The 23032-nt window shown below is 41.4% G+C and overlaps 1 protein-coding gene across 2 annotated transcripts in view; it reads left to right on the top strand.

Moving 5' to 3' along the window:
- The first annotated feature begins 437 nt into the window (after positions 1-437).
- Positions 438-23032, top strand: part of LOC308087350 (matrix remodeling-associated protein 8-like) — a 39302-nt gene continuing 16707 nt past the window's right edge. The window contains exon 1 of one of the 2 annotated variants that reach the window (XM_080431131.1): positions 438-569. The gene's annotated coding sequence lies outside the window, so the exon portion shown is untranslated. Of the gene's footprint in view, positions 570-17420; positions 17493-23032 lie in introns of those variants that run through there. The other variant, XM_080431132.1, reaches the window with a different exon arrangement.

Raw genomic sequence — 23032 nt, 5'->3', positions numbered from 1 at the left:
TATAGGCCAAAACGTAAAGTGGACTGTTATAGCGCCACCATGAGGCCAAATGGTGTGATTATTTTTAAAATAATTTCGGACTAAATTATGAACCTCCCCTCCAAATCTGGTATCTCTATTTCTTACGGTTTCTGAGAAAATCTAGTTTTTTCATTTTCCCATTTTCCATTAAAGTGGATGGGGAAATGTAATTCACTAATAAATTAATATCAATTAAACTATGCAACCAATCTCTTAGCAAAATACAAGCGCACGATTCCCGGTCAAGCCGGTCATGACGTATGGCACGACATTGGGGGAAAAACTGTTTGAGGAGATGCGGTTAGAAGTTTTTTTCATAGAGTACTATAGTCTGGATGCACACTAATTACATCTACTCTGTTTTAAAAATCGGGGGGAGGACCCCCCGCTAGCCACGCCCCCAACCAAACTCCTGGATTCTAACAGTCCAATGTTGGCAGCGCTGGAATCTAACCACACCGAGACAGAATGCTGCTGAGGAGTAGTCGTTAGTGTCATATATGAATCAGACGTGGAATGTGTTGTTTTCGGAGTTCTTCATAACAGAGGTAAGCTACTATTTGTGCCACTAAATCAACATTTAGGCTGCCGTAACCATAATGTGTTTGTGTAACTGATTGGATTCTGTGGATCTGCTGAATATTCTAGCTGACGTTTGATGCCTGATTTTTACTTTGTTCGTACAGTAGTCTACGTCGGTGTCATGAAAATAGCAGATCTACAAGCTCACAACGCCTTTGCACAACGCATTGTGAGCCATACAGCCAAGTAGTGGTGTTAAGTAACGAAGTACATTTACTCAAGTGCTGTACTTAAGTACACTTTTGAGTGATTGTTACTTTACTGGAGTATTTACCATTTTCAATACTTTTACTTCTACTCCACTACATCTCAGAGGCAAATATTATACTTTTACTCCACTAGTAATTATTTGAAAACTTTAGTTACTTTGCAGATATACATTATTATATTGTAACACATAACCACCCTATTTATTTTATATGTAGGCTAACATATTCTTCTCACAACAAACGTGTAAACAAAAAGTGCTCATTAATTAAGCAGAAGGGTGAACTTAAAATATCAAGACTTATTCAAGTTAATTTAAAGATTATTTGTAAATAGTGAGATGACATGACTTTTAGGGAAAAAAAGTGTATATGCAATCAGACTTGACTTGACTTTGAATATCAAATGAATAACAAATGAGAGCATTTCATTGTGTGTGTGTGTGTGTGTGTGTGTGTGTGTGTGTGTGTGTGTGTGTGTGTGTGTGTGTGTGTGTGTGTGTGTGTGTGTGTGTGTGTGTGTGTGTGTGTGTGTGTGTGTGTGTGTGTGTGTGTGTGTGTGTGCACGTCCGTGTGCTTGAATATGGAATTAAAAAAATATAACTATTTTACTTATGTTGAGACATTACTATTACGTACTTTTTGTACATATTAGTGTACATTAGTATGAATTGTATGTTTTTTTAAAAAGTGTGTTGCAACAAGGGAGAACACTGCTGAGAACACGACACGATTCCTCATCTGATTGATTGATTGAATACTTTATTAGCAGTTTGCCAAAAAAAGAGCACAGGAAAGTACAATACAATATAAGGTCTGTATTCAGTCTCTTGAGCAATGGCTCACCTGGTATTCCCTCTGGGTATAAATGAATATATCAAAGATCAGTCTCTCCTTGCCTGTTGCTGTGCCCTAAAGATACACCTTCAGGAGGCTGCAATTCAAAAATGGCCCCTGTCCAAGTCCTAACCTACCCCATGTCCTAACCTAACCTACCCCCCTACACCCCCCCCCCTCTCTCTTTCTTCTTTTGTACATATTTTTCACTCTTCATACCAGTAACCTGTAAACTGATTGTATGACATTCTGTATAGTAGTGTGTATATCTGTCTGTCTCTTATATGTCATCATGATTTGTGTGCATGGGGTTCTCATCTTAAACAAGCTCAGTGCTTAATGAGTTTTCCAGTTTAGTAGACCTTGTATTGTGAATTTGTACTTCCATGTACTGTTATGTACTGTCATGTACTATTCTCATGTCTTACTAAATAAAGTACATCAATCAATGCCCACACACTGTTGGGACTAGTCTGCAACAAATTTTCCCACGGCTATCCCGATGCAAAATAATCAAACAACAATCTGGTACCACCCACTGTTCAAACCACTTAACCCCCCCCGCGTCTCCCTCTCGTGCACTCTGAGTAGGCACATGTGTATGCTTTTAATATAAACCCCGGGGCGGGTTTAAGCACGGTGATGAGCACAGGTGTTCTGGCACTGCTGCTGTCCTTTGCTGGCGTCTTGCTGGAGCTGGCGGCGAAGTGTAGTAGCATGCTGCTCTGGACGAATCGTTTTTTTGGTTGGTGGCTTCTTCATGTTGTAGAGTAGTAAGTAGACTAGTCACAAGTCACAACAAAATGAAATGTGAAGCTATTTCTGGGCCCTCTTTATACTGTGTACCTGGCAGGAGAACCGGTGTCACAGTTCTACTGGGCTCCCATTTCAAGTGGCATCTCGCTCGCTCCCGACAGCAGATCGTTGTTTGAGGAAGTGGGTGGAGCTCACTTCGTCAAAGCTTAACGTTTCTACAGCTATTAAACTATCATGTGAACGGAGCGCTTATATTAGTCAATATTATATGCTTATATGAGAAACCAGTTGATTCAGTTCATGTGGGGTCCCACGGTTCACATCTGGACACACACTAGAGTATATACATTGTTTCCTGGATTACTAACAGTGTCTCACAGCGTGACAGGTTAGGCGCAGGTCTATGGATTTTTCTCAACTGTGGAGGTGGGATCGAATCCCGCTCGATACTTTCAGATGTTTTTATAGATTTTTTTTCCTTCATTATTCTAACTGTTTTTTATGGGTGCATGTCTTTACTGTTTCATACAAGTAAGATTCCACAAACAATGGGATGGATGTAATGCTTTATTCATTGATATAAACAACGTTAAAGGTTTCATGACGTTCAGTTTTACCACACATTAAAAGTCTTTGTCATGGTCCTTCAAACGTGTATAGAAAGTTTTAACAAAAAAATCCACTCCATTGATCCATGGCAGGTGTTTTTCTCTCACATTTCTAAAGCCTTTTCAACTGCAATGAAAAAAGAAATCTTTGCCTGTTGCTGTGCCCACACACTGTTGGGACTAGTCTGCAACAAATTTTCCCACGGCTATCCCGATGCAAAATAATCAAACAACTCAGTCACAAAACTAGAGGGAGCGTAAACAACAATCTGGTACCACCCACCCAGAATCTTAAAACCCGCCCGCCCCCGGGGCGGGTTTAAGCACGGTGATGAGCACGGTGATGAGCACTGGTGTTCTGGCACTGCTGCTGTCCTTTGCTGGCGTCTTGCTGGAGCTGGCGGCGAAGTGCTTCTTCATGTTGTAGAGTAGTAAGTAGACTAGTCACAAGTCACAACAATAATGAAATGTGAAGCTATTTCTGGGCCCTCTTTATACTGTGTACCTGGCAGGAGAACCGGTGTCACAGTTCTACTGGGCTCCCATTTCAAGTGGCATCTCGCTCGCTCCCGACAGCAGATGTTGTTTGAGGAAGTGGGTGGAGCTCACTTCGTCAAAGCTTAACGTCGTTTGTATCAATGAATAAAGCATTACATCCATCCCATTGTTTGTGGAAGGTTTCATGACGTTCAGTTTTACCACACATTAAAAGTCTTTGTCATGGTCCTTCAAACGTGTATAGAAAGTTTTAACAAAAAAATCCACTCCATTGATCCATGGCAGGTGTTTTTCTCTCACATTTCTAAAGCCTTTTCAACTGCAATGAAAAAAGAAATCTTTGCCTACGGGTGTCGCTGGTGAGGGATTTTGCCTGTCAATCATCGCCTCTGCTCCGCCCTCCCCCCCAAAGGAAAGGATAGTGGAGGGGAGGGGCGAGGAGGAGAGTGGGCGGGATTAATCGGCTGTGACCTCACTGCCGAAGGGCCAAGCTCAGATTACTTTTCAGCCTAATTATTCAGAAAACCCCAGACCACAGAAAATCCACTGAATGTTCAAAGTTCAGATTTTTTGGGTGTAATTGAGGTCATAAAACCCCCCCAAAAACATAAAAACATAAAATGAATGTCATAGAACCTTTAAGTTTTGACGAAGTGAGCTCCACCCACTTCCTCAAACAACATCTGCTGTCGGGAGCGAGCGAGATGCCACTTGAAATGGAAGCCCAGTAGAACTGTGACACCGGTTTGACGGTGAAACCGTTTTTTAATGGCCACTCATTAACAATTCGGCCGAATGCAAATAAGCCCGATTTGATAACAAAGGCGACTTTCTGTGGTTGGCTACAACATAATAGGGTGAGGGGCTGCTAATGTTGTTATGTTGATTTTTACATTTTTTCCCCTGGCGGAGCAGGGTTTTACAGACCGGGCCATGGCCTCGTTGGCCCCAATGACCGTACGCCTCTGCACCCACCCATAAAACAAACATGGGTAAATTCTCCTTGTACAGCACTGCCACCCAGGTTTGGAATAGTCTACCACATCCCTCAAAAAAAGCAGTTCGCTGGGTTCATTTAAAACAGCCCTGAAAATTCATCTTTCAGGAGGCCAAAAGGAGAGGTAGTACCATTTTCCTGTTAGACAGACGACCCCCCCTGCTTTGACTCTCACCCCCCCCCCCCATTGTTTGTACATATAGTGTTATTTTTTTCTGTATTTTTGTTTGTACATGTAGTGTTATTTTTTCTGTATTTTTGTGCTGACATTGAACTGTTTGGTGCTACTATGACTATGAATTGAATACCAAGGACCTCAATGGAAACAAGACCGCAAGGACTTTTTTGGACGGACGTTTTAGTCAAAATGTTATTAACTGTACTTGTGCAGTTTTTAATATTCAATCAATTCAATCAAAAACAACACACACACACACACACACACACACACACACACACACACGCACACGCACACGCACACGTGATCAAAGTAGTAGGCATTCCCTGGCATAAATTAATTAAAGATCAGTCTCTCCTTGCCTGTTGCTGTGCCCACAAACTGTTGGGACTACTGATTTTCCCACGGCTATCCCGATGCAAAATAATCAAACAAAATTATAATTCAGTGGCAGAGACGCCTGGAAATAGAACAGCAGCAGAAAATATTTTGTGCCGGCGATACCCATATAAGAAGGTATCAGAATTATTTTCTAAAATAGCAGATCTACAAGCTCACAACGTTGTGAGCAATTTTCGAACAACCTACATATAATATAGTGTTTAACTGTTCCTTATTTTGCTGGGGACCCCCTGGAACCCCGTCGAGGAGCCATGGGGGTCCCCGGACGGCGGACCCTAGTTTAAGCACTGGCGTTACTAATCGATCATGACCGACCCATCACTACTGGCGTAAAGGAACTCAGGGCGGCACGTTGACAAGTGCAGTGTTGTGGTTGTACATACTGTAATATTCTCACAGAATATGCTGGTATTTGATACTATACTAACATCTAGTGTCTGTTCCTTTAGCTATTGTGATTGGTTGATACAACGCACGTAAGGGGTGTGTCCCCAGGTACAGAGTCAGTCTGTGGAAGTCAGCCTTCCTGTTTACATGTTAATGCAGCGGTCTGAAATAAAGCCTACTAAAGCGTCGTCCTGGATATGATTGTACATATTGTGCAACCCTTGTAGAACACAAGATATTTTGTCCACAGCTAGTGTGTTTAACTTACACAAACCCTGGCTGTTTATTGTCTGTTCTTGTTTGTACTTGTGTGATGGAGAGGGGCACTGTGTGGGCACTGCAGCGTCACAAATTCAGCCATGCTTGTTCCAGCAGGTTTGTGTTTTTGTGTTGAGAAATAATGTAGGTAATAATTATAGGTCTACTCTGATCACACTGTGGGCCCTATTCTGGAGCACTTTCCCCCCCCCCCTAAATCACGTTAAATACTGATAATGGAGCTGCGCCGCCCCAATAGGTTATTCTAGCACCTGCTCTACCCGTCACCCATTATGATGACGCCGGTATTTGCGCATAATGCGCATGGAGGTGTGCCCGTGGGCGTGTTGTTGCTATATCCCCACATTGCCATTCTGCAGACACACATGGGTACGGCTTTGGGGGGGGGGGATAGTGGATTCTAAAACCACCCGCCGGTTTCTAAAACCACCCGCCAAGTGCACACAGACCCTGCAATGGCTTTGTGCGTTGGACCATGAGCCGTGTTGCCAGCCTTGGCGAGAAATAAGCAACCGCAGGTCTATGAAAACAAAAAGAAGCAACTATAAGGCCACATGAGCACTTCAAACTACTAACTAGAGCTTTCATATCCCCTAAATATTTCAGCCTGGCTTGACTAATAATTGACAAATTAGGCCCAGCCCAGCCCGTCAGTCATTTTTCAAAAGAAGCTTAATTGCTGCATTCAGCCTTTTTTCTCATTAAATCTTGGTAATTCGTTAAGAACAGGAGTCATTCCAACCTATTCCAACAGTCTATATTTTATTTAAAAAACAGCTTGGAGCAAATAGGGCTATATAAATATATACACTGCCCCATAACCATTTTAAGAATGATATTCGGTTATTATACGAAATATATTTTTAATTGAGATATTTTCGTTTTTTCCATATTGCTGTCATGTCTTAATAAAATCATGCTTTTAGCAAGCAAAATAAGCAGTACAAAACAGTTTGGATTTCTTTGTTTGATGGGATAGAGTTGCGATGGAGAAATCACATCCAATGTTACCTTCTACTGCCCGCTGCCTGTGCTCTCATTTGAAGAAATAATCCAACATTTACTTTGAGGTGAAAAAGACATGAAGAAAGCTTTTCAATCTCAATAGTCTGAAGATCCATTCTATACGTCATGTTATGGTTTAAACTTTAAAGGGGGCTCTCTGCTGCTGCCATTGTGACAACTGTCAGGACAGCTATAATTGATTTGACTTTGCGCTGCGCTGCCCTGATGATTAATTATTTGGCATCAGCTGTGTAAGAGTATAACTATTTTAAATGGCTTTCATATACTCTTGGGGATCTGACTAATGACAAGTTGCTTATTGTGAACACAATACGCTACAAATTAATTAATATATGAATTTATTTGGATTTAAAAAAAACGTCGACCCGGCCCAGCCGGTGCCGACGGGCCGGGTCGGGTCCCGTTGGGTTTGGGCTAAAGTCTTAAGCACTTACATTTTTTATAAGATGATTGGATCATCTAGTGTGATTTTCATTTTGGCTGCTGTCTCGTTAAACCCATGCTGCGGTGAATATTATATTATATATTATATATATTATATTATTATTATATTCCCCACGTAAACGCTGTCATGTTTACTGCATTAAAGGTTCTCAATCTTTTCAGGCCATCGACCCCCCCAAAATAACCATATTTGAACTGGGGACCCCCCCATTTTGTTTGACTCGGTTCCACAGATAAATATTGTGAAAATAGCAGATCTACAAGCTCGCCAGGCGTTGGGTGCTCCATTGTGGTCTCGACCCACAGGTTGAGAACCACTGCATTAAAAGCTCCAAGCAAGTTACATGTCTAGTATGTTGTTGACCACGTAATGTAATGTTTTTGGTTTAGTGTTAGGCTACTCCGTGGCGCGCGCGCGCCTCATTGTTTATGCTGTCCAAAATAACAGATCTGTAAGCTGTCAACACGACATGACGCAGCGCCGTTGATAGCTTGTATGTCTGTTATTTTGGGTAGGTAGGCGACGCACATACGCATCGCAGCAATGTGTCTGGGTTTGAGAGGCTATTAGATGATTGATGTAAACTTAAGTGTAGTAGCTCTGTTCGGGATTCAACATACAGGCATCCAACATACATGCGGCATCCAACATACAGAGCGCAGCGCAGCACCGGTTAAAAAAAGAGAAAAAAGACGCACCGACATTCCATAGGCTAAATCAATGCATTTTGTGATCGCATCGCACAGAGGCTGCTCTACACACTCACACAGACACAAGCACGCAGATATTTAGCTATTTTATGGATAGATATAATAGATCTGGATGTCATTAATTTATTTACCGCAATATTTCACCCGCGGTTTATCCGATATTAATTAATAATTATATTTGATTGACCCGAATCCACCCAAACCGCGGTTAACTGCGGCAGCGATCCGCGCATCTCTAGTGAGTAGGTTATATAGACCTTTCCTAAAACTGTCCAATTTATTATACCCATGTGCTACTGTTTGTCTGTGTACCACGTAGGAGCGTTGTCGCAACATGATGTAATTAATTATTTGGGAGCAGCCGGTGTGTACCAATAGTATAAATATTTTAAATGGCTTTCATATACTATTCCGGATCTGACTAATATGGCAAGCTTATTGTGAACACAATAGGCTACAAATTCATATAAAAATGTATTTGGATAAAATAAAAGAAAAGAAGGAAAACAAGCCCAATGTGGCTTATAATAATCAGACCAGGCAACAGTGCAGACAGGGAGATAGGCTAGAGCATATATTGGATCGGGGATGACGGCTAGCGCTAGCCTGGTAAACCCTCCCTCCGGAAATCTCAATTCCATTTCATTTCAGGAGTGAGTCTGGCATGAACCGCCTCTCTGCAATATTGGCTGTGTATGCCAAACGGCCGCGCCTATCAGCGTCGTCGCTCATTGTTCTGTGATTGACAGCTTACGTTGGCCAATCAGGTGGCGAGTTCGAGTGAGCCCAAAACACGAACGGCAGCCATCTTTTTCTTGTGCGGCCAATTCTCCGCTATTTTTTTACTTCAAAAAGCTCTCTAACTTCTATTTTGAGGCACGGAATTTACTTATAAGATATCGTTTGGATAGAATTTAGTTGTTTAACTTCATATATGTGGTCAATTAATCATGACAAAGCCTATTTAAAAAATAATAATTAGAGAACCGGTAGGGGCGGGCAGTGACACCATTGTACCCGAAAAAGGCAACCCATTTTGGGTATGGCTGTCTCAAAAGTCCCGTCGCGTCACATTAAGACTGGTGAACTGCTGATTGGCTGAAGGGGAAAAATTATCATTGGCTGAAGGGGTTGTCAGTCAACGGTATTACTCCCGCCCAACTCCAGCACAGCCAATATTGCAGACAGGCGGATCAGGCCAGACTCACTCCTGAAATGAAATGGAATTGAGATTTCCGGAGGGAGGGTTTACCAGGCTAGGCTAGCGCAGTCTTCTCTTAAAGGCAATGGCTTCTGGCACGGTGATTGGTTTTATCATTGTAACGCCCAAACCACACCTATGCATAATGTAACGGGTAGCTCAGGTGTTTGGCGGGTGAGGGGGGTGCCACAGAATACCGAATTTTGCGGGGAAACGCCTCTTGCCTAGTCCGAAATCCGTAATTAGTGGTTTGTTCAAATTTCAGCTGGAATAGGGCCCTGTGTGTGTGTGTGTGTGTGTGTGTGTGTGTGTGTGTGTGTGTGTGTGTGTGTGTGTGTGTGTGTGTGTGTGTGTGTGTGGCCTACTTCTGTTCTTGCTCCCTTTTGGTCTAGGTGTCTTGTAATTCTGTTACTCTGTTGTTGGTATTGTGTATCTTTATTTTGTAGTTATGATTATATATACTTATAATGTTCTGTGCCTTCCTGTCTGCCCTTGTTTGTGTACCTGCCTCTCTCTCTCTCTGAAACAAGTCAACCAGCTTAAAAGGGCGCAATAGACCATATTCACACGGCGGCCATGTTTCTATGAAGTCAATGAAAGTAGCTACCCCGGGTGGCGGCACTTTCAATGTAAAATTCCAATATGGCCGCCGTGTGAATATGGTCTATGCAACTCAGAAACAGTGTTGCCATGTCCGCTTATTATAAGCGACTTTGGGCTTGTTTTTCTGTAGAGGTGCTTGTAAATATTGGTTGTTGCAGGTTGCGTTTTTTTGGGCTTATTTGTGTAGTTGCCTACTTGGCCTTGTTTCCTAATGTTATTTAAACCAGTGGTTTAAACAACACATAATATGTATTTGTCCACAGACAAATTCTGAAAATATGTTGTGCCATAGACCCCCATACAAGATTTGTGTGGAATTGGAAAATATTCCACATTTTAAATGTTTTTCTTTGAAAATAGCTACAACGCGTTGTGAGCTTGTAGATCAGCTATTTTCAAATATCCAATGGTTATAAGTGATCATGTGGCCTATAGTCGCTTTTGTTGGGCTTGTTTTCATAGACCTGGTTGCTTATTTCTCTCCCAAAATTTGGCAACACTGTTCAGACACACGCTGCACACACACACACACACACACACACACACACACACACACACACACACACAGAGCTCTCTCTCGCTCTCGCTCTCGCTCTCGCTCTCTCTCTCGCTCTCTCTCACTCTCTCATGCTGTTTTATAATGTTTAACTTAATACAGGACTATACGGTAATATCAAACCTGCTAGATATCTGAAACGGTCGGGAAGACATTATCATGGCCGGATCCTCTCGCAGTGCCTTTCACACAGTGACCAAAACCTCTGCGCCCGATCTGATCAGATCGGGGGGTTTGTCGGCGAGCCCCAAAAAAGGTAACCTGACTCGGCCAGATGGAAGAAGCTTGCGTCACATTTGTTTCACAGGCTGTATTGTGAAGTCAATACCGCCCCCATCTGGCAGAGTCAGGTTACAAAAAAGGTCCCCAACAACATAATCGGACCAAATATCCTACAGTGTGTATGCTATCCTGTGTTGCTCATACTTTGAGTTCACCTGTGTGTAGTTAGTTCCCTGTCTATTTATACCCCTCTGTTTCCATGTGTTCTTGACAGTCCATAGACCTTTGTCATGTGAGTTTGTGTTAGTGCTTGTTGCCTACTTTCCACCTGTTCTCTACCTACCATTGGAAACTTTGGTTGTTAAATAAACCTTTTGAGTTGAACATTCCTGCCTTGCTCGTCTGCTTTTGGCTCCTGCTCGTTACTCACTCTGACAATATAAGGTTTTGTGGAATTTTTTAAAATTATTTTAATTTTGATTAGGCCCTGGCCCAATGTTCGGGACCCATTGGTCTAGACCATGGGTTTTCAACTGATTATGAACCAGGGACCACCACCCTGACTGAGAATCAACCTGGGGACCACTATTGTGTTGGGAGGAGGGATATGGGCGTGGTGTGGGGGAAAAGCTTGAAATTAAATAATGACTGTTAAGGCCTTAATTTAATTTGTTAATTCTAGGTGAATTAAATCAAGCGCTTAACAGTAATTATTTAACTGAGATGTGCTAGTGGTCCAGAGCTCAGAAAAGATTGAGAACCACTGATCCATTCCTTTCCCATGGTTGCCCTTATTCTGTTCTCTTAACCTTCCATATTAAACTCATGTTAACTGATTCATTGCATCATATGTATGAGCAAGCACATGTGATTGATATGGGCACATTTCCTACTAATGATGACTCGACCAGGTAAACCTGTACAGTTTCCCTTGAAATTCTAACTCCCATTTCTGTGGAAGTTCTTGACATCCGACTTCCAAGTAACTGACAACATTGATGCGTCATCATACATCATACTGTTTCTCAACTAGAGGTCGATAAAATAAAATATAATACAAATCTTCACTTTCCTACATTACTAAATGCATGGTCAGGGACCACATGCAATACCTCCACGGACCACCAGTGGTCCACGGACCACCAGTTGAAAACCCATGGTCTAGACTCTAGACCACTGGTGGGGTCCCCAAATTATTTTGGGGGGGTCCCCAGATGATAAGCTTAATTTGCAACATTGTTTCCTCACTCAACACAGTAAACAAACTAACATACAGTCAGTATAAGTGTATACAGGGTATCTGCACATTTCTAAAGTTAATCAATTTAATGACGTTTAAGACCTTTTTCATAGCGAATTGGCCACATTTCCAATTACGTAAGAAAGAGGCAAACATTGTGAAAATAGCTGATATACAAGCTCACAACGCCTCGCAGTGCAAGGCATTGTGAGCTTGTAGTTTGGCTAAAATTCCTCAAAAAAATTGTTTTCCTGGAACTACAATTCCAAGTGCTTGTCAGGGTGGGGGGTCCCCAGTTCAAATATGATTATTTTGGGGGGAACCATTGGTCTAGAGACGTTACCAACAGGTGTTATGCAGAATTAAGCCCCTGTTGTCAGAGCTGGATCCCTGAACGGGCCTGTCAGGCCCAGGCCCAGGTGCCCAAAGGTCAGGCCTTCTTGAAAATTCAAGCTCCGTTCCAGAGCCTGATCCTGAATTTCAGAAGAAGAACCAAAAAATACCCCTTTGCTTTTATTAGTTCACTCTCAGTTAGAAAGGTGTTGTGGTGAAAGTCTATTTCTCTTCTGATGTATTTGTCTCATCAGTTGTTGCTGATGAGACAAATACATTACATGCGCACTTAAAGTGCCAAAAGTACACCCTGCGTATGTCACTGATCACATGACCTCAAAATCCCTCATGGGGTCGCAAAAAAAAAAATCCCTCATAATATGGGGTTGTGACTCGTGGTATAGAGACACATGGCCGGAAGCGGAAGGCCTACAAATTCACGGCCACTTTTGAGACAGCGACGCTACTCGAGGTCCTGCCAATGCATTCCCTATGAGAGGATATGAGAGTTAGCCTACTTTAAAAATGATCCTGCATTTAACTGAAGACGATATTGATTTAAATAAAAATATGTTTCCAAATGTATGGAGTGTCTTTGTCAACATATCTTCTTGTTTTCTTAATAGTTGATGTGATTCACATTTAATTTGCCACTTTAACGAGTTACCCATAATGTTAACACAGCAGAGGCGAGACGGCAGACAGACAAGTTGTCGCATTTCAGTGACATCACTGTCTTTACGAGCGCCGAGCGCCGACCAGTGGCGTACCCACTGTAGAGGCAGGACAGGCGGTCGCCTGCCCAACTAAGATCTCGCCTCCCCTAAAAAAAACAAATAACTCGAAAAGGTCTTCAAAGTCACGCATCCAACAAGCTTTGAACTGAGCAGATTGGACCTTCTGTTCCAGAGATAATGACCAAAACATCTTGAAAACGGCCACTTTCGCCGGTTTTCTGGGTATTGAAAACCTCAAGGGATGCGTCCGTGACGTGTATACAGTACCATGCGACCACTTAAACTCTAGATCTCCGATGCTAGCGGTTTTGACATACTGATGGAGTATATCGTCGGTGTCCGGGACGAACCAGCTAACTCCATTTTCAGCTTTTTTTTTTTTTTTTCATAAATCAATGCTATTGAACACCCTTTACGTCTGTGTAAAAAATCTAAACATTTGAACCAATGAAAAGTATTAAAAAGCGCCTCTGACGAAACCTCCCAACTCCATTGGATCCTCAAACTGTCCGTCAAAAACAAACAACTCCCCCTCTCTACTCTGCTGCAGCTTTTTCATAACACAGAACAGAGCGTGCTGCGCAGTGAACGAGGAGGAGTATCACGTAAACAAACTCACCGTAGTCTGTTAAAACTATGCAGTGTACCTGTTTATCAAACTTAGCACTGACGCTAATGTTATGAATACAAGTAATTCTATTTCTAAAATCTATGAAGTGTTTAATGAAGAGAGCAATGTGACAAGAAGAAAGGAGTTGATAGCATTTCTGTCGCGAAACTGGAACTGGTTCTGTAAACCCCTCTTTGCAAAAGTTATTGTAATATTTAAAGTCCTGTTTATTATTGTTGGCCTATATAAGTGTCATGAAGCATCAGGGCATTAATTCACACGTTGTTGTGATGCATTGTGAGCTTGGAGATCCATTGTTAGCTTTTGGAAATTTGTACCCTTTTGAAACCTCTCCCTCAGCAGCAAGTGGAGCTATTGTTGTTTGGACACCTAACTCCATTTCAGCTTGATTTCTGCTCGTCTGAAACTACTATCTCCACTTGCGCTGGATTTGGGTAAAGTGGTGATAATATAATGACACATGCAAGTATCTGACGATATATAAAGTCACTATACCAACTTTGATGAGGCAGTATTGCTTTGTTTTAAAAATATTCATTTCCTGAAAAACTTATATTTTGTTCCGCTTCCGGCCGTGTGTCTCTATTCACCTGTTTCCTAGGCTGTGTGTTTTCCACTTCCTGTCGATTTCATTGGATATCATTGGTCATCTGACCAGTTTCATTGGATTTCATTGGATCAAATCGACAGGAAGTGGAAAACACACAGCCTAGGAAACAGGTGAATAAAAAGGTTTGAGAACCCTGGCCCTGCCCTAGGCTAACCTTTGTCCTTCAGGAAACCCTGCATGCTAGCCTTGGTAAACCAGCCCCCTCCGGAAATCTCACTCGCATTCAGGGACGGCTGGTATCAATGGGCTAGTGGGGCTAAGCCCCCCCTATTTTATGGAAAGATGAGAAATTATTATTAAAATGTTTTAGAAGAGATTATTTATATGCTGGTGGAACCTGAAGCAGCAACAGCATCAAACAGTTACAAGAAAAACACAAAATATGTAAATATGGGCTGATTTCTTTTAGCCCAAATCAGCTTCCATTGGCTTTCATTGAGTTGAGTGATTGACAGCTGACATGACACGCCTGCTTGATTTACTCACCATTGGGGCTAATATATTTTAGCCCCCAAGCTCCGCCCTCACTGGCTTTTGACCAATGACAAAAAGGTGTACCTTTCTGTGCTTTGTTCTGGGAAAGTGAAGGAGGATTAACAGGCAGGCGCCAGTATTCAAATGGATTGCAGATTACTTACTTTCTAATCCGTCTTCAGAAAGGTATTGTGGATTTGCTTCATTTATCTGACAAAGTCAAGAAACATGATTGCTGCTTTAATCACATTGGAAGTGGCTCAAGCTGTTTGGGGAACGCTAGGTGTGTGTGTGTGTGTGTGTGTGTGTGTGTGTGTGTGTGTGTGTGTGTGTGTGTGTGTGTGCTTGTGTGTGTGTGTGTGTGTGTGTGTGTGTGTGTGTGTGTGTGTGTGTGTGTGTGTGTGTGTGTGTGTGTGTGTGTGTGTGCTTGTGTGCGTGCGTGCGTGCGTGTGTGTGTGCGTGTGTCACAGTCAGGGGTCATCACCATGGCAGCTTGTGATGGACATTTTCATTAATATTTAATTTTTGCCACGGACATGCAAAATAATCATCTTATCAAAAACACAGTGGCCTAGCCCTAAATGTATACTAATGGACTCCTAATGTGTCATAGGGTCTATTCCAATGTGCTGCACATTTTAAAACGATGTGTGCATTAACTACTAGTATGTCTGCATTAACACCCAATAATTATTAAATCCTAATTATTTTGGATAATAATAATTTAGTCTCATCAGTACAGACAGTGCTTCAACCTCAAAAGGGCCACTTTAGCTGCAATTACAGTATACATCATATGGCTTTTCAAAAGACAGTGTTGGTAGCTAGTGCACATGTAACAAAAGAAAAAGACACACCCTACAAGCTACACTAGATTTGTTTTTGATTGACATATTTACATGTTAAATGCTTCTCACGGAACTCATGAAATGAGCATGCTACTTTATGTGTCACCAAAGTTATTCAAGGCATTTTTATGTTTCTACATTATACCAGTTATACCAGTTAGGCCCGTTGAGAACCAGACATGCAAAAGTGTCACTTTTCAGCTACAGTCACCTTTTGAACCCAAATAGGGCAATTGTGTGACACCTGACCCAAAAGAAAACAACATGTTGTCACCTTTTTCACCTCGGGGCTGTTTGCATGCCTGGAGAACGCACAGACAGACTGTGTGTGTGTGTGTGTGTGTGTGTGTGTGTGTGTGTGTGTGTGTGTGTGTGTGTGTGTGTGTGTGTGTGTGTGTGTGTGTGTGTGTGTGTGTGTGTGTGTGTGTGTGTGTGTGTGTGTGTGTGTGTGTGTGTGTGTGTGTGTGCAACACAAAAGCAGAGTAAACTAGAATGCTATCTGGCCCTAAACAGAGAATACACAGTGGCAGATTACCTGAGCACCGTGACCGACCCAAAACAAAGAAAAATCGTAACTAGGTACAGACTCAGTGAGCACAGTCTTGCGATCGAGAAAGGTCGTCACAGGCAGACCTGTATCCCGAGAGAAGACAGACTATGCACCCACTGCACACAAAATGAAGTGGAAACCGAGCTACACTTCCTAACCGTCTGTCCATTGTACCAAGACATCAGAGACACATACTTCCCACAGATTACGACCACACACGGAGATTTTGAAAACATGACCAATGACAAAAAACTCCCATATCTGCTGGGCGAAGTACAACAATGTGCAAACACAGCAGCAAGATTCGTGAGTTGCTGTGATAGGAGAAGGATATCAAACGGAACACAACCACCCTAAAGACTAATCATTGTGTATATTCCTGCACTATACCTGCACCCAGTGATCTTGGTACATAGAAATTGAAAAATTGAAGATTCTGACTTTCAAATGTACATATTTTTTGTTTTGACTGTATTGCTGTATTGTTGTATTGTGCTTTCTGCTTTGGCAATGTAAACGTATGTTTTCTCATGCCAATAAAGCCCTTTGAATTGAATTGTGTGTGTGTGTGTGTGTGTGTGTGGTGTGTGGTGTGTGGTGTGTGGGTGTGTGTGTGTGTGTGTGTAGACAGACAGACAGACAGACAGACAGACAGAGGCTGTGTGTATAAAACTTTAAAAGCAGTGCTAAGGAACATGGGAAGAGGTCTACTGTAGGAGGAGAGATGAGTTTCAGTTCATACATACCACTTGCTGCTATGTTTTAAGCAGATTTAAATAATCTAACCTTTTAATTAATTGTCTGGTTCTGGTCTTATTTTGTTTATAAAGTGCATGCTATTCTTGTGTGACCCTCAACACAGGATTTGATCATTCCAGGCTCAAATTTTTAGTATTGCCACCACCACCAATAATCAAGATATAAGAGCAGCTTTCTGCACTTACAAACAACGTTCACTGGAGCAGTGGAAGCTCTGCTTTGTTGTGGGTACTTGTGTTGTTGTGGAGCATTTCCTATAACAAAGTATAGGTAGCCTACAGTAGTGTAATTGCTGTAACTTGCTATCTGGAATGTGATGCTGTTGCTGCAGGCCCAGGTGAACTATGAGTATAGTATAATGGGCGTAGCACCAAATTCTGGGCCCTGGGGACAAAGATTCACTGTGGGCCCCACTATGATTTTTGCCCTTTAAAAAATATGTTTATTTTTTATTTTTTAGGCCCCCCTTACCTGGGGCCCTAGTAACTCAGTCCCACTTACACCCCCCCTGTGACGCCCCTATATGGATGTCTTGTAGCCCCCCCACCCAAAATCACCACCAGCCGCTACTGCTCGCATTTGATTTCAGGAATGCAAATGGGAACCTCAACCAGGCATCATGCACAAACTGTTTGTGCAATATGATGCCTGGTTGCCTTCCCAAAGCTGAGCCTCGTGGAGCAGCTGAAAGTGAAAGTAGTGTGTCTATATAACCACACCGAGGGACAGAACGCTGAGGAGTAGTCGTTAGTGTCAGACGTGGAATGTGTTGTTTTCGGAGTTCTTCATAACAGTGGTAAGCTACTACTATAAATCAACATTTAGGCTACCATAATGTGTCTGTGTAACCTATAGTGTGTAACTCAGTGGTTATCAACCAGTGGTGGTGGTGGGTGGGGGGGGGTTATGGGGTCCCCAGCAAAATGAGTTAACATAGTGTCACAATCATTTTAACCACTTAGCTTTGGCTATTAAAAAATAGCAGATATACAAGCTCGTAGCGCGGCACCGAGTGCCGCGCTATGAGCTTGCAGATCTGCTATTTTGGGAAAAACTTGAAGATGTGTGCATATCTTTGAATAAATATATATATATATTTTTTAAAGCGAATTTTAAACTCAAATTTTTGCTTCTGGGGGTCCCCGGCACAAAACATTTCCCGATGGGGGTCCGCGGCCAAATGTATATCAATGTAGGGGTCCTTGACATGAACATTTTTTAAAACCACTGGTGTAACTGATTGGATTCTGTGGATCTGCTGAATATTCTAGCTGACGTTTGATGCCTGATTTATACTTTGTTTGTAGTGATGTGTTCTACCGTGGTACGCTGTATACGTAGTATGGCCTACAGATTTTTTTCGTCGCCACCGTATACATTCAAAAACAGTTCGAAACGGCGTATCTGATACGTTGATACGCATCTGATACGCTGCACCCAGGAGTGGCTGGCTGGGGACGCAGCAATACAAACAGCAAGAATGTGGTCTGACCGTCTGACTAGTCTAACTCTGAGGTGAAGGCTTATCATGTGCGTGGCTATTGTTCTTGAGGTGATAATTAATGGCTACTGGCGAAGGAATTCACACATTTCAACGACCTGCCATTCACTTCATTGAACGTAGGTCACTGAATTGAGTACTTCATTACAGCAAAATCTTGAATCTTCAATACAGTTTGTGTCTTCAATGCCAAGTTAATACTATTCTGTAATAGATACAGGAATGCTCGCTTTTAACACTGCTATTATATCTGATAAGCCTAACCAGCATTTATTTATAACAATCCTTGCACTTCTATGGTAATAAAAATAAATAAAAAAGAAATGCATCCAAGGCTAAAAGCAGCTCCGAAGTGGTTGAGTTACAGGGTGATTAACATTAGAAACAGTAGAAAATCAGTACAAAGCATATTGTAAGTGTAGCCTACTCAGTGTTACTGTGAAACTGGGCCTGAGTGGGCCTGGTCGAGTTTGTGCGGAGCAGAAACGCGCACGGAGCAGCATTTTTTTTTACATTAATCAATTATACGCGCGTGCGGTGCGTGTGGGAGGAACTAGGGGGGGAATTGTTATAGTATACCCTCCAAAAAAAGCTAGAACACACCACTGTTTGTACAGTAGTCTACGTCAGTGTCATGAAAATAGCAGATCTACAAGCTCACAACGCCTTGTGAGCATTGTGAGCCATACAGCCGAGCAGTGGTGCAAAGAAGTACATGTATGTACACTTTTGAGGATTTTTTACTTTACTGGAGTATTTACCATTTTCAATACTTTTACTTTTACCCCACTATACATCTCAGAGGCAATATTATACTTTTACTCCACTACAATTATTTGAAAACTTTAGTTACTAGTTACTTTGCAGATATAAATTATTATATTATAAAACACACATTAACCACTTTAGCCCTATTTTATGTGTAGGCTATTTTAAAATAGCCAATCTACAAGCTGTGAGCTTGTAGATCTGCTATTTTCTAACTTTCTTGTACTTTTACCTTTGGTACTTTAAGTATATTTTGATTGCCTTTTACTTGTAACAGAGTACTTCTGCACATGTGGTTTTGATACTTTTAGCTACTTAAAGGTAGTGTAAGTGATTTGCAAAGTTTCAAATAATTGCAAAATGGGTATATGTTCTGATAGTACTCGTCACTATAGGGTGTCCTGTCCATATAAAGAGTCTCCATGTCTCTCCAGCTCTTTATAAAACAGAAAATGTATTTTGTAGTTTTTTTTTTTTTGTAGTTCTTTTCATTTCCAATTTTATCCAACCAGGACAGAGAACTCAATCAGGATACAGATTAAACAAGTGAAATTGGAAGTGATGACACTAAGAAATGAGCATGCAAAATTGGAACTGAAAACTATACAAATTAAGCTTAAAAATGGGTACTTTCTCCTGATTGGCTGAGATTTTGACACCTACCGAAAAATGTATTTTCTGTTTATTAAAGAGCTGGAGAGACGGGGAGACTCCTGTTACTGAACAAACACTCTATAGCAATGATTACGATCAGAATATAGTATTTTAACCTTTTAAAAAAATACTTTTTGTTTTAACCAAAAAATATCACTTACCCTACCTTTAAGTAAAACATTTCATACTTTTTCCAAAGCTGCAGCAGAGTATAAATTAAGCTTAATCTGGCTTCTGGAATTCAAAATGATACAATGATTGCATGATAGCTTGAGACTAGATGTTTTTGTTAGAATCTTGCAAATAACAGCTGATGTGTCCTACTGTAATCTGATGCAGACGGCTCTCATCAAGCAATGGTGATTGAACCCGGCTTTTGTTTCAAACATATTCTTCTCACAACAAACGTGTAAACAGAGTGCTCATTAATTAAGCAGAAGGGTGAACTTAAAATATCAATATTTATTCAAGTTAATTTGAAGATTATTTTTAAATAGTGAGATGACATTAGACATGACTTTTAGGAAAAAAGTGTATATGCAATCAGACTTTCCGGCTCTCTGATTCATGATTTACATTGTTTGAATATAAAATGAATAACAAATGAGAGCATTTCATGATCTGTGTGTGTGTGTCTGTGTGTGTGTGTGTGTGTGTGTGTGTGTGTGTGTGTGTGTGTTTGAATATGGAATATAAAAAATATAACTATTTTACTTATGTTGAGGCATTACTATTACGTACTTTTTGTACATATTAGAGTACATTAGTATGAATTGTATGTTTTTAAAAAAAAGTGTTGCAACAAGGGAGAACACCGTTGAGAACACGACACGATTCCTCATCTGATTGATTGATTGAATACTTTATTAGCAGTTTGCCAAAAAAAAAGCTTCTTGAAAATTCAAGCTCTGTTCCAGAGCCTGATCCTGAATTTCAGAAGAAGAACCAAAAAAGCCCCCTTTGCTTTTCTTAGTTCACTCTCAGTTAGAAAGGTGTTGTGGTGAAAGTTTATTTCTCTTCTGATGTATTTGTCTCATCAGTTGTTGCTGATGAGAAAAATTAAAGTACATACTTTATTTTTTTTCTAATTCCCAGTCGTCATGCCAATTATTTCCCCCCACACACATTCCTGGGTGTTGTATCCTTCCTGCCCCATCCCGTAGGATTACATGCAGTAACAATTTATCAACCCCTGGCGCGGCTTCCCTCCCCCTAACACGGGCCAATTGTGCTCATATAAACACGAGACAAAGCCGGATGCAACACGGTGGATTCGAACTCACAGACTCCGTGGTGGTGGGCAGCTACTTCATCACTGCGCCACCCATGCACCAGACAAATACATACTTAAAATATAGTTTAAAGCACTTGATCCAGTTTCATGTACACTGCACATCTTGGATGTTCCGTTCTTCTGGGGAACGAGTGGAGAGGGTAAGCCCAAGGCGGCTGTGCCCACGGAGCACAAATTGTGCAGAACGACAGAGCAAATCCTAAACTTTCAGTGAAATGACACATAAGTAATGAAAAAATACTGTTGATCTCCTTTAATTGTTGGGATTTAAGCATCTGTTTAAATCATGTTTGATGATTTATGTTTTTATTTATGTTATTTTAGAGTGCTCCTCTTTAATCTGTATGAAACATCTTAATTCATGCTCTTATGCAATGATTTTTTTTTTTTTCATGTTATTTCATAATTGTATGAAATAACATGAACATTATGTTAATGAGAGAAAAAGAGACCAACTCTAAAGAGACATCGTTCCATTCTTCCACTAACACAACACAAAGCTCCACCAGTTACATATCTTGGCTGTCAGAAAGAAACTTTATATCACTGTATTTCAATGTTTTATGTTTTTCTCTCGCCCCCTAGTGGGGGGAGAGACCAGTGATGTGTTCTAACGTGGTACGCTGTATACGTAGTATGGCCTGCAGATTTTTTTCGTCACCACCGTATACATTCAAAAACAGTTCGAAACGGCGTATCTGATACGTTGATACGCATCTGATACGCTGCACCCAGGAGTGGCTGGCTGGGGCAATACAAACAGCAAGAATGTGGTCTGACCGTCTGACTAGTCTAACTCTGAGGTGAAGGCTTATCATGTGTTTGGCTATTGTTCTTGAGGTGATAATTAATGGCTACTGGCGAAGGAATTCACACATTTCAACGACCTGGCATTCACTTCATTGAACGTAGGTCACTGAATTGAGTACTTCATTAGTATTCAAATTGCGCGTCATAGCACAGCAAAATCTTGAATCTTCAATACAGTTTGTGTCTTCAATGCCAAGTTAATACTATTCTGTAATAGATACAGGAATGCTTGCTGTTAACACTGCTATTATATCTGATAAGCCTAACCAGTATTTCTTTATAACAATCCTTGCACTTCTATGGTAATAAGAATTGCATCCAAGGCTAAAAGCAGCTCCGAAGTGGTTGAGTTACAGGGTGATTAACATTAGAAACAGTAGAAAATCAGTACAAAGCATATTGTAAGTGTAGCCTACTCAGTGTGTTACTGTGAAACTGGGCCTGAGTGGGCCTGGCCGAGTTTGTGCGGGGCAGAAACGCTTTTTTTTTTTAACATTAATTAATTATACACGCGTGCGTGCGGTGCGTGTGGGAGGAACTAGGGGCTGGGGGGAATTGTTATAGTATACCCTCCAAAAAAATCTAGAACACACCACTGGGAGAGACGTAGGGCTATTTGCTACAATTCTAAGTGAGTGAACTTGTTATGAGAAGAAAGCTTGCAGTAATAGTGTACAATAAATAAGGAATGCAATAAATTGAAATATCAGCAATTCAGGAGTCTGTTTTCTTCACTCTGAGATAAATTACTCTGATACTCATTATCAAAGGACCACTTCATCCATTCTCAACCTAAAATGACAAAACATCTTTTTGAAATGACCAAACCTGCCTACAGATGTTGTCACTGGTAGGCAGGTTTCGGAACTGTCTACAGTCCTCCTCTGAGACACAGAGTGAGTAGACAGAAATGGTCATATTATCAGGGCCGGCCTAGCCAATGTTGCGCCTGTGGTGTTTTTGTCATCTTATTTCCTGACTGTCTGTTGGGTAGCTATAGGTAGCGCCGTAGCGAGTGCAACAATACATAATAATTAATCCATTTCACCTGTGGTGGCACGGCACAGCTAGGGACTTTGCACCCAGGGCAATTGCCTGGTTTGCCCAGCGCATGCGCCACCTCTGCATATTATAATGAGCATTAGTGTGTGGACCAATTATATGAAGGCAGTTTGAAAATGGGGGAAGTGGTCCTTTAAGGGTGTTTATACTAACATTGGAGTGATAGAGCAACAAATAGTAAGTTGCAAAAAAATAAGATCTAAAGTGTACTTAAAGGGGGGGAGGGGGGCTTGAAAAGTAATCAGCT

This window comes from Gymnoscopelus braueri, assembly GCF_963280865.1.
Source record: "Gymnoscopelus braueri genome assembly, chromosome: 6".
In the NCBI taxonomy this organism is placed as follows: Eukaryota; Metazoa; Chordata; class Actinopteri; order Myctophiformes; family Myctophidae; genus Gymnoscopelus; species Gymnoscopelus braueri.
The sequence above is the reverse complement of the archived record's forward strand: the minus strand, read 5'-3'. Positions and strand labels throughout refer to the sequence as shown.